Genomic DNA, 16594 nt, shown 5'->3' on the forward strand with positions numbered 1-16594 from the left:
CACACACAGTCACTGACACACACTCACTAACAGACACGCATACACTCTCACTAACAGACATGCATACACACTAACTAACAGACACACATACTAACACACTAACACACTCCCTTAACAGACACACGCATACTAACACACACACTAACAGACACACACATAGTAACACACTCACTAACAGACACACACTCTCACTAACAGACATACACTCACTAACAGACACGCATACACTCTCACTAACAGACACACATACACACTCACTAACAAACATGCATACACACTAACAGACACACACTAACACACTCTCTAACAGACACACACACACTAACACACTCACTAACAGACACACACATACTAACACATTTACTAACAGACACACACTAACAGACACACACATAGTAACACACTCCCTAAAAGACACACAAACACACACTCACTAACAGACAACACACACACACACAAACACACACACTTTAAAAAACAAATTAAATCCCCCCAGCCTCTCTACCTTTTGAAGTGCTGGGGTGGATTAACGCTTTCCCTGGGGTCCAGTGGTGCTGCTGGATGGCCAGCCGGTCATTGCAGTTGGCGAGGGAGCACTGATCCTCCTGTTCAGCTCCCTTGCGCGCCGCGTAGTGATGCCAGGGCTCAAGTGATGTCATATTCCGGCTCCGGCATCTCTCCGGTGAACAGGAGGATCAGTGCTCCCTCGCCACCCACCGAGAAAGTGCAGCCGCTGCCAGCCTGGGGGGTCCTGAGGTGGCCAGATGGACAGCTCCTGGGCCCCCCAGGACAAGAGGCTGGTAAGGCATTTGCCAGGGTGATTGGGGCATGGCTTTTTTTGCTTTCCCTTTCCAGAAAGTGCCACCCACATCAATTGCCTTGTCCGCCTTGCAGTAAATACACCCCTGATTGTACTATTAAATCTGTATTTGCATTAATTTGTTAAATGGATTTTCTTCAGGTTTGTCCAGAGTTTTTTTTTTATATTCACAGAAAAAAAATTGTTCTAAAATGAGGTAGTAATGGATATCCTCTTGTTCATCCTCCTAAAAATGAGTAAATAAATATTAAATCACTCTTGCTGCTGCTCCCTCTTTTTTTAAATGCCTTTCGTTATACCCTATTAATAGCTTACTCTCACCTTCTCTTGAAAATCGATAAAAAAAATTATGCGGGGGCGTGGCCTGACCACACATGGAGTAGGAAGCAAGACACTCGAGCTCCTAGGCCCCAACCCGCAAAAGCCTCGCCAAACAGCAATCAATGGGGAAAACTAAACGCCCAGCCACCCCAGACCTGGCCCCGGCTGCACAGCCCCGGCAACAACCCAGCCCCATGGATGAATTCGTCTCTACACCCCGAGGCCTACACGGCACTCGAGACCGCGACATCATGGCGCCTACCTCCCCTGGTTCCGAGAGCATGGCTGACTCGCCGCCGGAACCCAGAGACGCAGTGGCACTCACCCAAATCTCTGCGGACCTGGCAGCTATCTCCGCGGCCATGCTCACCCGCAAGGACAAGGCCGAAATGGTGTCTGAACTCCGGTCGATCATCCGGCAGGAAATTGCCGCGGTGAGAAGCGACCTCACTGCTCTGGAACAACGTGTAGACGATCTGGAGGTGGAACCAGGGGCGTATTAGCCGCGAGGCAAACAAGGCATTTGCCTTGGGCGGTATTTTCCAGGGGGCGGCAAAAAACGCCGCCCCCAAATGCCCAAGGCAAATGTCTTGTTAGCCTTGCGGCTAACAGACATGCCGGCGGTCGGGCGGCGCTGGCGGGCAGGCGGCCGGCGAGGGAGCACTTCCCCTGAGCTGTCTGCTCAGCTCCCTCGCCAGCCGCAGAGTGAGGCTGGGAGGCGGAGCCGGAATATGATGTCATATTCCGGCTCCCAGCCTCACTCTGAGGCGCGCGAGGGAGCTGAGCAGACAGCTCAGGGGAAGTGCTCCCTCGCCGGCCGCCCGATCGCCCAGCAGCCACTGGACCACCAGGGAGGAAGAGACCCCCCCCCAGCATTCCCAAAGGTAAGGAGGCTGGGGGTGGGGTCTAAAAATAAATAAAAAAAAAAACGTGTTAATAATAAATAAAAAAAATGTGTTAAAAAAAAATGTGTTAATAAATAAAAAAAAAGTGTTAAAAAAAAATAAAAAAAAATGTGTTAATGTGGGTGGGTGTGTGTCTGTGAGTGTTTGTGTCTGTGTCTGTTAGTGTGTGTGTCTGTTAGTGTGTGTGTGTCTGACTGTGTGTGTCTGTTAGTGTGTGTGTTTGCCTGTGAGTGTCTGTGTCTGTTAGTGTGTGTGTCTGTGTGTGTGTGTGTGTCTGACTGTGTGTGTCTGACTGTGTGTGTGTTTGCCTGTGAGTGTGTGTGTATGTTAGTGAGTGTGTGTGTCTGCTAGTTTGTGTCTGCTAGTGAGTGTGTGTCTGTTAGTGTGTGTCTGTTAGTGAGTGTGTTTGTCTGTTACTGAGTGTGAGTGTGTCTGTTAGTGTGTGTGTGTTTCTATTAGCGAGTGTGTGTTTCTGTTAGCTAGTGTATGCGTATCTGTCAGTGAATGTGTGTGTGTGTGTGTGTGTGTATTTAGAATGCGGGGCGGGGGAAAGGTTGGGTGGGGGTGGCGCGGGGGGAAAGGGGGGGCGCGTGAGTTTTGTCCTGCCTAGGGCAGCACAAAACCAGGATACACCACTGGGTGGAACGCCTGCAGGCAGAGCAACACCGCCAAGCGACGGATCTGGCGGCTACCAGACAGAGCAATCTCATCCTCGACCTCAGGAGACAGGCGGAAGACCTCGACAACAGGGGACGCCGAAACAATATTCGAATCCGGGGTATCCCTGAGGCGGATGGGGAGAACCCCCATGACATTCTCAAGAGCCTGTTTTCCCAACTCCTGGGCCCTGAAGCACCGCCGGACTTTGGCATAGAGAGAGCACACAGAGCTCTGCGCTCCCTCAGACGTGATGGCCTACCCAGGGATGCAATCTGTTGCCTCTTATCCTTCCCACTCAAGGAATCCATTATGAGAGCCGCCAGAGCACACCACGAGATCCCGTTCATGGACACCAGGGTGTCGTTGTATCAAGACCTCTCCACGCTCACGCTGGACGCCCGCCGAGCCCTGAGGCCTATTACACGCCTTCTCCAAGAAAAACGGATCCCTTACAAATGGGGGTTTCCGTTCAGTTTGCAGGCAAGGACAGATAACCATTGGCATAGTATTAGATGGCCCAACGACGTACCACACTTCCTGCCAGCCACAGGTCTCCCACATGTAACCATCCCGAACTGGATATTCGAGGGCCCACCTGCTAGAGCTACAGGCCCCAACGTACCCAGCCGCAACCTCCTGGTAACCCAAGACCGCGGAACGCAGCAGCTCAGAGGTGGCCCGGTAGGCCCGGAAGAATAGAGGCAGCCGCTAGCCCACAGCCCACCCGCTGGTACACCACCGTGACTCTTGAAAGCCCGAAGGCTATTCGCAGGTCCAAGGGTATGTACTTTTGCTGACACTTACACACAACCCCCCCAGGGACACCATACAGTAAGGGGCCCAGGGACTGTGCAAGTAGGCCATGTTATGGTAAAATGGGGCCCACGTACCACAACATCACCCAGCGGGTGGCCAGGGGAAGGGGCTTGTTCTGGAGATCTTTGGGGTGGGGGGTTTTATGGGCGGGAATCCGGGACGATACACTCGCTGCAACGATGCTGCCTCACATGGACACACTTAGGAACGAGGAGTTGGTCCCCACTTGCAGGGTACATTCACGGATAAAACGTGGCTGTCGGGGCAGGTGATGGGGGATGGGAACGGATGAGCAGCAGGCTTTGGGTGGTGGGAACGGGAGAGGGTTCCTTGTGCCCAAAGGCGACCCAGGCGGTCTGGCCGCGACCACACACGTGCTCGCAGCAAAAGAGGGGAAGTGAAGAGGAGCGGGAGATAATTTGGGCCAGGATTTGACAGTATAGCACCACTACCCTAGTATTATACAACAAGTTACTGCCTGGGGCACGCGAATGTTAACACTGTCTAGCCCGCCGCACAGAGGGCGCCCCACACCCGCAGCAGCTGGCACCACCCGGCCATGCCAATGGCGATCGGGAGGGTGGCCGGTTGGGGCGACTGGAGGGCGGAACAGGCAGTGGTAGGGGTGATGTTAATTATATATGGTCTACGGATTACAGTATTATTCCTATGTACACGGATAACTTTAACTGTTCATTGTAACCTTAATGTTTATGTTATGTAGCGACTGCCCTACGACAGGTAACAGTGCCACATGACCATGCCTACCCACGGGAGGCGCCCCCCCACCCGACACCACCGACCACAGGGGACCCGACCTGGATAGTCAGACCGCTACCTAATACAAGCTCGCAACAAAAAGCGGGAGGTGGTGGGGAGTCGGGGATAACTTGGGCTAGGATTAGGCCGAAATGCTCCACTGCTTTGATTGTACAATTAGATACTGCCCGCAGCTTAAGACTGTTAAATCTGCTTAGCCCACCACACGGAGGGCGCCCCACACCCGCAGCAACTAGCGACTCCCGATCACACCACCAATGAACGTAGGAGTGCCCGGTTGGGGCGACTGGGGGGAGGAATAGGATGCGGTAAGGGAGATGTTAGTTATATAAAGTATACGGTATACGAGGTAACTGCCAAGATGTTGTATAACGATAACTGTTGACTGTGTAATTAATGAATGATTCATGTACCAACGGCCCTACGTAACGCTACAATGATGCATGCCCACCCCCACACATGAAGGGCACCCCCCGTCTAAAGCCACCGACCCCAGTTGACTATAGCCCACGTATGGTAGAAAACGCGCAGCCCACAACACCCTACCCATGAGCACCTGGCTCACCAACACGTAGGTCGCCCTCCCTTTGCTACCGCCCACATTGGTTGACATTGGCAGAGGTATCATATGACGTAAAACACATACCCCGCTTATATAAGTGAAACGCCTACTTGACGCCCCCATTCCGGACCCACCTTAGCTGACGGTGAAACTATCAAAACCCGGAACCCCCCCCCGGCACTCCCGCTCCTGACCTAGCCTTAAGAGACACCATTTCGACCCGGACCGACCAGCCCCCCCACCCGAACATGGCAACCCAATGCATCACACAACCCCCTCCTTCAGAGTGAGGGAACATGAAACCCCACTAACACATACACAAACAGCAAATGTGAGCATGACTCGCGGGTTGGGAGCCAACAGGGGCAGAGACACGAACTCTGATAACCGTACCTACATTATTGTGACGGGAAACCACTTGTCACCCCACGCAATAGATCTCCTTTGTAGATAAGAACGGGGCTCACTGGATAGGGTAACCCACCCCCAGTAGTGCATACTCACCCGCTCCGAGATCGACATTGCCTACTACGGCATCCACCTACCCGCATTACCCTCCCCTTACCTGGACTAACCCCCTACCGACCCTCCCTTTCCCCTCCTTCAACCTAGACCTCGGGCCACGTCTCCACTCCCCCCCCCCGAAAGGGCAGGATGGCCATACGACCGGCCGGTCTCAAGTATTGGACCAATAACGTCCGGGGTCTAAACTCCCCAGAACGGAGAGCGCACCTCCTCCGACAGTTATGGTCGGAGAGGGTAAGCATTGCGTTCTTGCAGGAGACGCACCTCAGGGGCGAAGGGGCCCCGAAATTGGGAAACAACCGCTTTCCCCAAACCTATTACTCGAACCACCCAGACTCAAAGAAGGCTGGTGTGGCGATACTTATCTCCCACACAGTACCGTTCCACTGCATAGCACAGCAAACGGATCCGAGTGGAAGATTTCTGTTCCTCAAAGGCACGATAGCCGACCACGTTTATACCTTTGCCTCTCTTTATAGCCCGAACAAGAAACAGCATACGTTCCTAAGCAAAACGATGGCCAAGCTAGAGAAATTCAGAGAGGGAATTCTCGTGGTGGCTGGGGACTTTAACCTCCCTCTTGACCCAAGCCTGGACACCTCTAGAGGGACCAGCACAATCCCTGTGCACTGCATCCGAACAACATTACGCTCGTTACATAGGCTGGGCCTGGTAGACTGCTGGAGGGCGAGACACCCTGATAACCGTGACTACACCTACTATTCGGCGGTACACAAAAACTATAGCCGCATAGACTATATCTTCATATCCCAAGGCTACTTGACAACCCTACTTGACTCAAACATCGGGATGCTTGACCACTCAGACCATGCCCCGGTACATGCCACAACGACCTCCCCGCTCTGTAAGCCAAGTGAACGACAGTGGAAGCTAAACGAAAGCCTGTTGAATGACATAGGGTTCACCGACAAAGCCGCCCACACACTCAAACAATATTTTGACACCAACGACACGCCTGACATCGACCCACTGACTCTATGGGAGGCCCACAAATGCGTCATCCGTGGACACTTCATATCAGAATGCACCCAACGTAAGAGAGACAAGACAAGACACATGACTGAACTGACTACACGCATAGCCGCACTAGAACAAGACCACAAACGTACACTAGATGATGCCACATACCTACAACTCACGGAGGCTCGCAGAGAGCTAAATGATATTCTCGCTAAAGGGCTTCATCTGACCTTCCGGAAGTCGGCCAGATTCTACTACGAACACTCGAACAAAAGTGGGCGAATGCTAGCCAAATTACTGAAGGAAAAACGCTTGAAACGACATATCCACAAAATACGAACCAGGAACCAAGACATCACCAGGCTCCCAGTGGGCATACAGGAAGCCTTCCGGGACTACTACACAGACCTGTATGATCAAACCCAGGATAAGAGGGGGACCGCAGCCCCACAGCACCAGAAAACCATCACGGATTACCTGAACCAGCATGTAGCTCGCACAATATCCCCTGAACTAGCAACCGAACTGGAACAACCCCTGACACTGGAGGAACTGGCGGCGGCCTTGAAACAATCCAAGCCCCACAAAGCGCCAGGACCGGATGGCCTCCCACTTACATACATCACCACCTTCAAAGACATCCTGCTCCCGAGGATCCTGACAGGACTTAATTCCATTAGCTCGGGGGGACGGTTCCCCCCAGACACTCTCACCGCAACGGTGACGGTCATCCCTAAGGAAGGCAAGGACCCGGCCTGTTGCGCCAGCTACCGGCCAATCTCACTCCTGAATGCGGACCTGAAGCTCTTCGCGAAGGCACTAGCACTTCGGCTCATGCGGACCCTCCCGGACTTGGTCCAGCCCGACCAGGTCGGTTTTATACCAGGACGCAAAGCAAGGGACAACACCATCAGGGCCCTCAACATCATACACCACGCGAGACGAGCCGGGAAGGAGTTGATACTCCTATCCACCGATGCTGAGAAGGCTTTTGACCGAGTGGACTGGACCTATCTAGCAGAAACCCTACGACACATGGGCTTTGGCCCTACGTTGCGGGCCTGGGTCGCAGCGCTCTATACCACACCAACGGCTCGCATACGCATCAACGGAGCCCTGACAAAACCTTTCCCCATACATAACGGCACCAGACAGGGTTGCCCCCTATCCCCCCTCCTGTTTGCCCTCTCTCTGGAGCCCTTTTTGGAGGCGGTCAGACGGGATGGGGGAATTACGGGGCACTCCCTGGGGGAGAATGACCACCGAGTAGCAGCATACGCTGACGATATGTTGTTTTTTATGGAACAGCCAAGGACCTCCATCCCGAACCTACTAGAAGCCTTCAGAAAATATAACACGGTGTCCAACCTAAAACTTAATTTAAGCTAATCCGAAGCTATGCCGGTGACTAACTCCCCCACACAGCTACAGCAACTCATCACACAATTCCCGTTCAAACTCTGCGAAGACAAACTCCGATATCTAGGAGTTTGGCTGACTAACGACCTCACCCTCCTATATCGAGAGAACTACCTCCCGATCCTGGCAGCACTGCAGAAGGACCTCCACAACTGGACATCACAATACATATCGTGGTTCGGCCGCATCAGCGCGGTCAAGATGAACGGACTTCCCCGCCTCTTATACATGTTCCAGACCATCCCGACCCCAGTACCGAGAGCATTCTTCCAATCAACGAACACGGCGATCAGGAAATTTGTGTGGAATCACAAACCTACCAGGATCCGCAGGTCGACCCTGGAACGACCCAAAGGTGAGGGAGGAACGGGACTCCCCTCAATACACACGTACTACCAAGCTACCCATTTACAAAGACTAGTCGACTGGCATGCCAACCCAAGCCCAAAACTATGGGTGCATATGGAGACATACCAAGCCCACGGAACGATACCATCTAGACTTTGGCTAGGGAGCTCCACATACGCAGAGCTCCGAACAGGTAATCCGGTAACTGACGCCACGCTACGCGTGTGGTGTTCTGTACGATTCGCCAAACGCCTGACGACCTCACCTAGCCCACTCACCCCCATCACACACAACCCTGATCTGGCAGGAGGACTACACCCCTCCGCTCTGAGGAACTTTCAAGCATCTGACTGGGAATACATACACAAGTGGAGCACCGCACACACTCTCAGGCCGCAAACAGACTTACTCGCACAAAACAGACCATCCCAATTAGACAACTTCCACTACTACCAGATCAAAAGCTATTACACGACACTTACAGGAAAGGGACACTTGCACAGACCGCTGACAAGTTTAGAAACCATATGCACAGCCAGGCAACACCTCTCTCACGGGGTGTCACAACTGTACGCCACCCTCATAACTAACGAAGGCAGACCCCCACTGAGATTCACGACTAAATGGGAGAGGGACACGGGAACCACGCTCACTGACCAGGAATGGGCCAAAATCTTCCTATTAACACACAAGGGATCCATCTCCTCGAAGTACCAGGAGACAAACTATAAACTGCTAACATACTAGTACAGAACTTCCGACACACTACGACACATACATGACACAATCCCCAGCAATTGTTGGAGATGTGGGGGGGGCACCGGCACCGGAATACATATCTGGTGGTCGTGCCCACTCATCACACCATACTGGCGGATGATAAACAACAAGGTCAGGGACATCACCGGAGCCGACATACCACTCCAGCCACTAGCGATGCTCCTTAACCACACGACACTACCCACAGCAGTCTACTGGAAAAAGTCTAACGATGCAATTGCTCACGGCCGCGAAACCACTCATCCCGACACTCTGGAAACAAACGGTATCGCCCACCTTCCAGCAATGGGTGGCCAGAGTGGAGGACATATACAATATAGAGATAATGACCGCATCCCTGCAGGGACGTTCTGACAAATGCGCTCAAACCTGGTACCCTTGGAGGGAGTTTGTCTCTAGGGGGATTGGAGACGGGCCCGGGACCACATAATGACCCAACTCCAATCCCACCGTGAAAGACAGTCGTCACAACCCAACTGATCCAACAACCCCCCCTCCCGCAGACCTGACACAGCCACTTACTCTTCAGGGATATACCCACTTCCGGACACACGTACACACAGAGAAAAAGACGGAATACACAAGTCGTCCCTTGCATCACTAAGACACAAAACATAACGTCGGCAATACCGATAGTAACTGAGACACCAGTGCGCAAGTTAAGCGCACACGCACACACACACACACCCAGTTCAGACAACCTACTACACCACACCCACACTCCCCAGCTCACCATGCCACTACCCAATTACTGACGATGATACCCCAGCCAAGAAGGTAACTCATGTGCTCTGCACCTATTTACTGAAAGCCAGTATACAATTACCTACCCACAGTCGCCCAGGTTGTATCTGCGTAATGTTCATTGTTTGCCACTGTTACCATTTACTGATAACCCTGATCAGAGCCGGTTTACAATTATCTACTCACAAGTCGCACAGATTGTACCTGCGCAATGCTCACTGATTGCTTATATCACCATATACTGTTGACCCTGTTCAGAACCTGCTTACAACCACCTACTCATAAGCCGCCTAGGCTGTGCCTACGCAATGATATTTGTTTACCTCTGTCACCATGTATTGTTAACCATGATCAGAGACTGTTTACAACTACCTACTCATTAGCCACCTAGGCTGTACCTGCGCAATGTTCTTTGTTTGCCGTTGTTACCATGCACTGTTGACCTTGATCAGAAACTGTACAACACATAAAATGACAAAAATGATAAAATAAAGATTGTCAATGTAACGGATCACCTGGCACCCCGACTCGGTACCTCCGTTAATGGATGCTCCTAGTGCTTCCTGAGGACTCCAAGCACTCTGGCAGACACCATAATCACCGAATCCAAGAAACCTTTAAATTCTCCCAAGCGTATGAATGCTGTAGACCATTGAATAGGAACCATACGAATAGGCTTGTACCCCTAGCAGTCAACTGGAACAGCATACAATAAATCCTTCCCCCAATAATGAGACGACACATCACTTTGAGGTTAAAACAGGAACTCTGGACTGGCTCATCCAGCCTGGCTTTTATTACACTTGTACACTTACAGGCCACACCCAGGGGGAGGCATAAAATCACCAATCACACATCTGGTGCAACCCACACATTCCCTCCCCTCAGATAAACAGTTAAACCAATTATTACATACAATAAAAATACAGTTTTCACATACACACTGTAACTTTAAAACCATACATCCAATTTCAATAAAAGTTGCATATTCAGACTCAGCATACATCAAACATAAACACTTCCAAAAATCAGCCAAATCCCTCCAGTGGATCAAAAGTTAGCTGGAAGTCCTTTATGACCGACCGCAAGCACAATTTCCTGCCCAAAACAGTTCCATAGATTTGGGCTGTGCGGCCGGTCAATTTCATGCCGAAAAACGACTAAGTCCCATTTCGAACGGGACTTAGTCTCTGGAGCTGCAAGTTCAGTATGGAAGAAGGTAAGGGTCAGCGGTGTTCGGCAGAATGTGTAGCCGATTTCAGTTCCACAGAATCTTTAACATACACCGCTGACCGCATTCGAATGACCAAAATGGCCGCCGCCACGTGTTCGGATGCCGAATGGCGGCCACCCAGCGCTCGGCAATTAACCTGCAGTAACCTCACAGCCTGGGAGGTAAATTGCCTGCACACTTTAACTTCTGGGTGGTCCGCCTGTGTGGTACTTGGTTCAGTAAGCCCTATTTACTGAACCAAGTGGGAGAGAGCCAGGGGCAAGTTATTTTACCGGTCTGGGGACATAGTCTTAAAGGGACATTGTTCACCAAAGTTACAAGATGTCCCCAGCCGGTTCTTAAAGGGCCATACACACCAAATAAAAGTCCATACGTTTTCAGGGGCCATAGTCTTAAAGGGTATTGTTACCCAAAGTCTCAATATGTCCCCAGACAGTTCTTAAAGGGCCAGCAGCAGTACAATAAAATACCATTCACTGTGCTTAAAGGGCCAGTAGCCGCCATATAAAGTACAATATGCCCCAAATAACCCAGGGGCCATAGTCAGTAGGTAGGAGGCTAGCAAACAGGCTTCTCCAGGGCCCAGTGGCGAGGTTGGTTTCGCCACAGTCAAAAAAAAAAAATTATGCTGGCAGCTAGAAACGCTTTGGCAACTGGCTGTCTACCTCCTATGGTCCTTACTATAACTGAAGCCTGGTATAAAATCGCTGATAATTATTTAATGGGTAAGCTTAATGCCATTGTCCATAATTCTACGAAGACCTTCACAAAGGTATGAGAAACCTGGGATGAGTACACAACCTCGAATGACTAATTATATTGTCTTATGGGTATGGACTTGTGATAGGTGCCTAAGATTGATTAATTTTTTTGGTTTTATTTTCTTTTTAGTTGGTTCATCTTTTCTCCTTATTGTGCCATAAGATGCTAGAGGGACAAAGCCTATGGAACGTACTGGTCTGGTTACCTCGACATTCCGTAAAAAAATCCTGTTGTATATGCATCGCTAATTCAGAATGTTTGGGGTCTCTAAACAATTGTCTTCTGCAAAGTAGGATCACAAGTGAACCCAAATAAAAATTATTTAAAAAAAAAAAATGCCTTCCATTGTGGGCTTGTTTTGCCCGACTGAGTCTTGCGGTGCCAGTTACTTCCGCAGACATAGTTGAGAGAAAAATATGTGCTTACAGATCCACAGACGCTGTCACAGTTCACACACACACACACATATGTAATTTATATAAGGTATATATCCAGGCATTTGCACACAAGCTTCTCAGAACTATGCAAATAGCGAAAGACTCAAGGTCAGGAGGTGCATCTCCTGCAGTATGGTTGAAAAAAGACATACTGTTAGGAATTAATATTTAAACTCTGATCAATGGATCCATAGTATAACGTTTGTGAAAGTGAATATAAATTGAATTTTGCAAGCTGGGACAAAGAGAAAATGGCAAATTTCCAGAGACGATAGCCGTGTCATATTTGCACAAAGCGAGGAAAGAGATGAACATAGATTTGGTGAGTATATACATCATGGGAGGTGTAGTCCAAAACATCTGCAGTGCCGAAGGTTGCCTGCGCCTATACTAGACTATGTAAATGTTATACTATGTATATAATTACAATTTGTTACATGTTCTGGTGAATAGTGATGTCACGAACATAACATTTTCGGTTCGCGAACCGCCATAGACTTCAATGGGCAGGCGATTTTTAAAACCCACAGGGACTCTTTCTGGCCACAATAGTGATGGAAAAGTTGTTTCAAGGGGACTAACACCTGGACTGTAGCTTGCCGGAGGGGGATCCATGGCAAAACTCCCATGGAAAATTACGTAGTTGATGTAGAGTCTGGTTTTAATCCATAAAGGGCAGAAATCACCTAACATTCCTAAATTGTTTGGAATAACGTGCTTTAAAACATCAGGTATGATGTTTTATCGATCATGTAGTGTAAGGGTTACGCTCGCTTCACAGTGACAGACCAAACTCCACGTTTAACGCACCACAAACAACCGCAAACAGTCCATTTGCACAACCGCAAACTACCCATTTGCAGATGTTTTAGTGCAAACTAGTCTAACTACTAATATAGTTGAAACATGCTACTTTTATTCATACCAGACAACCATGCAGGCCAGACTAACAAACATGCCAGGGCCAATCATAGTTAACCACCTCAGATAGTAACATGGCTCCCTCTATATACAGAGTAAACATGGCTCCCTCTATATACAGAGTAACATGGCTTCCTCTATATTCAGTGTAACATGGCTCCCCTCTATATACAGAGTAACATGGCTCCCTCTATATACAGTGTAAACATGGCTCCTCTCTATATACAGAGTAACATGGCTTCCCTCTATATACCGTGTAAACATGGCTCCCTCTATATACAGAATAACATGGCTCCCTCTATATACAGAGTAACATGGCTCCCTCTATATACAGAGTAACATGGCATCTCTATATACAGAATAACATGGCTTCCCTCTATATACCGTGTAAACATGTCTCTCTCTATATACAGAATAACATGGCTCCCTCTATATACAGAGTAACATGGCTTCCCTCTATATACCATGTAAACATGGCTCCCTCTATATACAGAATAACATGGCTCCCTCTATATACAGAGTAACATGGCTCCCCTCTATATACAGTGTAAACATGGCTCCTCTCTATATACAGAGTAACATGGCTCCCTCTATATACAGTGTAAACATGGCTCCTCTCTATATACAGAGTAACATGGCTCCCCTCTATATACAGAGTAACATGGCTCCCTCTATATACAGAGTAACATGGCTTCCCTCTATATACAGAGTAACATGGCTTCCCTCTATATACCGTGTAAACATGGCTCCCTCTGTATACAGAATAACATGGCTCCCTCTATATACAGAGTAACATGGCTCCCCTCTATATACAGTGTAACATGGCTCCCTCTATATTCAGAATAACATGGCTCCCTCTATATACAGAGTAACATGGCTCCCCTCTATATACAGTGTAAACATGGCTCCTCTCTATATACAGAGTAACATGGCTCCCTCTATATACAGTGTAAACATGGCTCCCTCTATATACAGAGTAACATGGCTCCTGAGCTGCGGATGGGGGCCCTATAAAAGAATAATGGGGGGGTCTTACTGTCCTCCCCCCGCCCCCACCCCTGAGCGGCAGGCGGGGGTCCTAAGTTACAATAAGAGGGGGGACCTACTGTCCTCCCCCTGGCCCCCACCCCTGAGCTGCGGGTGGGGGCCCTAAACAACAATAAGGAGGTGGGATCTACTGTCCCCCACGGCCCCCACACCTGAGCGGCGGGTGGGGGCCCTAAATGAAAATCCCCCCTCCCCATCAAAGGTGACTAGGGGTCCCCACGCCCCTAGTCACACACCCAAATAAAAAAGCCTTCTACCTACCCCCCTCACCCTAAAATAGTGAGGGGGAATAAAATTACTACCCTGTAAAATTCAACTTACTATTTAACGTCTTCTTTTTTCTAAAATCTTAATTTTTCAGCCCCAAAAAAGGCCAAATAAAAAGCCATCATACCCGTCGAACTTAAAAATAAAATAAAAAACCCGAGCGCAAAAAAAATTTAATCCATCTTCACCCATGGAGGGCTCCGCGCAGACTAGGGTATTAACATATACCCTATTGTTACAATTGTTACTTGGAAAGCATGAGGAATGCCGTTGGGGTACCACATGCTCATTTGTTATACCTCCATGCACTACAAAAATAAAGAATTTAAAAAAAATAAATAAATAAAATAAAAAAAAAAATGTATGCAGATTCCAAATTAATCTAAAATGGATGCTGTCCAGGAGGTGGGAGGGTCTGCTAGGGAGGGTGTGCTGCTGATTGGCTGGAATGTGTCTGCTGACTGTGAGGTACAGGGTCAAAGTTAACTCAATGATGACGAATAGGGGGCGGATCGAACCGCGCATGTGTTCGCCCGCCTTAGCGAACGTGAACACGCTATGTTCGCCAGGAACTATTTGCCAGCGAACCGTTCGGTACATCACTACTGGTGAATTGTTAAGGCACAATTTATGGGGCCAATGTAAAATTGTAAATATCACTCTTGAGTGAGATTTATATTATGAGCTAGTAAGGAAATAAGATGATTAGAAACGTATTGAAATTAGTGGATATGTTTAACAGACTATTTTTTTCAGAAGAGATGATATTATATACAAGAAAATATTTATAGGACATTTTCGTATTCGGTGTAGCAAAATATGCATTCCCGTTTTATTTTATTTAGAAAAATTCTTAATAAAACTATTTGAAAAGAAACACAGTGAAAAATACATTGATAATCAGCTTCACAGTCTAATCCCAGACCTATCAGACATTGAGGGCGTAAATGTGGCCTCTCAGCATGTTCAGAGAATAGGCAAAATTTAGATTCAGATGCAAATTCACAATCAAACTCTGCCAACTCCACATAAATATATCACACTCAGCCAACCCTCAATATAATACTGAACCAAGCCCCACACTCAGCCACATGCAGCCAACTACACACACAGGGACATTCGGCCTTCACTAGCAATCCCATTAAGCCAGAACACACATCAGCAATCACACTCAGCCAACTCCTGACATACATATCACATTTAGCCAGCCACCACAACCACACTCAGCAAAGAGCCACACAGAATTACACTCGGCCAACCCCGGCATAATCCCTCTCAGTCACCATGCAAATCTCACTCAGGTGTATTGTTTAGGGGGAGCAGGGATGGGGGCTACACCCTTGTGAAAATATGTAGAGCTCTTAACTGGTAGATAGGTTGGTGCCTGATAAAAGCAGACCTGAAGGTAATATGCTACAAAGAGGTCTTCTCACAAGCAAAATGCAGATCCTGTGGCACTGAAGATGAATACAATACATTCAGACAACAAGCTCATTTGGGTATTAAATGAGTAGTGAATGCAGGGAGAGGATCTCAAATAAACAGGTATTGACAAGCAAAATATAGAAAACAAAAAGAAAAGGAAAAACACACACAAAAAACAAAACAAAAAGCATGTACAGATCTTTGATCGTGGTCAGGTTAGTGCCTGAAAACAGGAAGGTAATTTTTTATAAGTGAATCCTTCTCACAAGCAAATATTGGTTTTATGATGTTGAGTGTATCCAGAAGAATGAAAATGTCAACAGGCAGCCGGATAGGTTTGATCAGAAAATGGAAATATATGCATATTAAAGTCAAAATCTAAAATAGAAGAAAACAAAGGAAAGTGAAATTGTATACAGTAACTGACTTACAGACAGAGTGGTACCTGAAAGTTATATGTCTGAAGGCAAATCTGAATTAAATATTTGTTTTAGAAAACATTTTCAGGGAAAAACGACAGTGGTAAAGAGAAAAGGGGGAAAAATGGGATCAACAAATTCTTCATCCACAAACAAGTATACTTACTGGTATATGGGAATATAGATCAAAAAGCAGTAAATATATATTTTGTATGAACTCATTCTATGCATTGAATTATAAAACAAATAAGAAACAGTAGGCTTATATCTGAGTGAAAATCATGAAAGTAACACGTAATATGTAAGATACCGAGAAATAGGTACTACTACTTTGTCCATAAACTGAGCCACATTTATCCAATCCAGAATAAAAAGAAGGGGATACAAAGTTCCGTAAGGGAAGGAGAAATATATATAAAAA

This window comes from Pelobates fuscus, chromosome 9 (assembly GCF_036172605.1).
Source record: "Pelobates fuscus isolate aPelFus1 chromosome 9, aPelFus1.pri, whole genome shotgun sequence".
Lineage (NCBI taxonomy): Eukaryota > Metazoa > Chordata > Amphibia > Anura > Pelobatidae > Pelobates > Pelobates fuscus.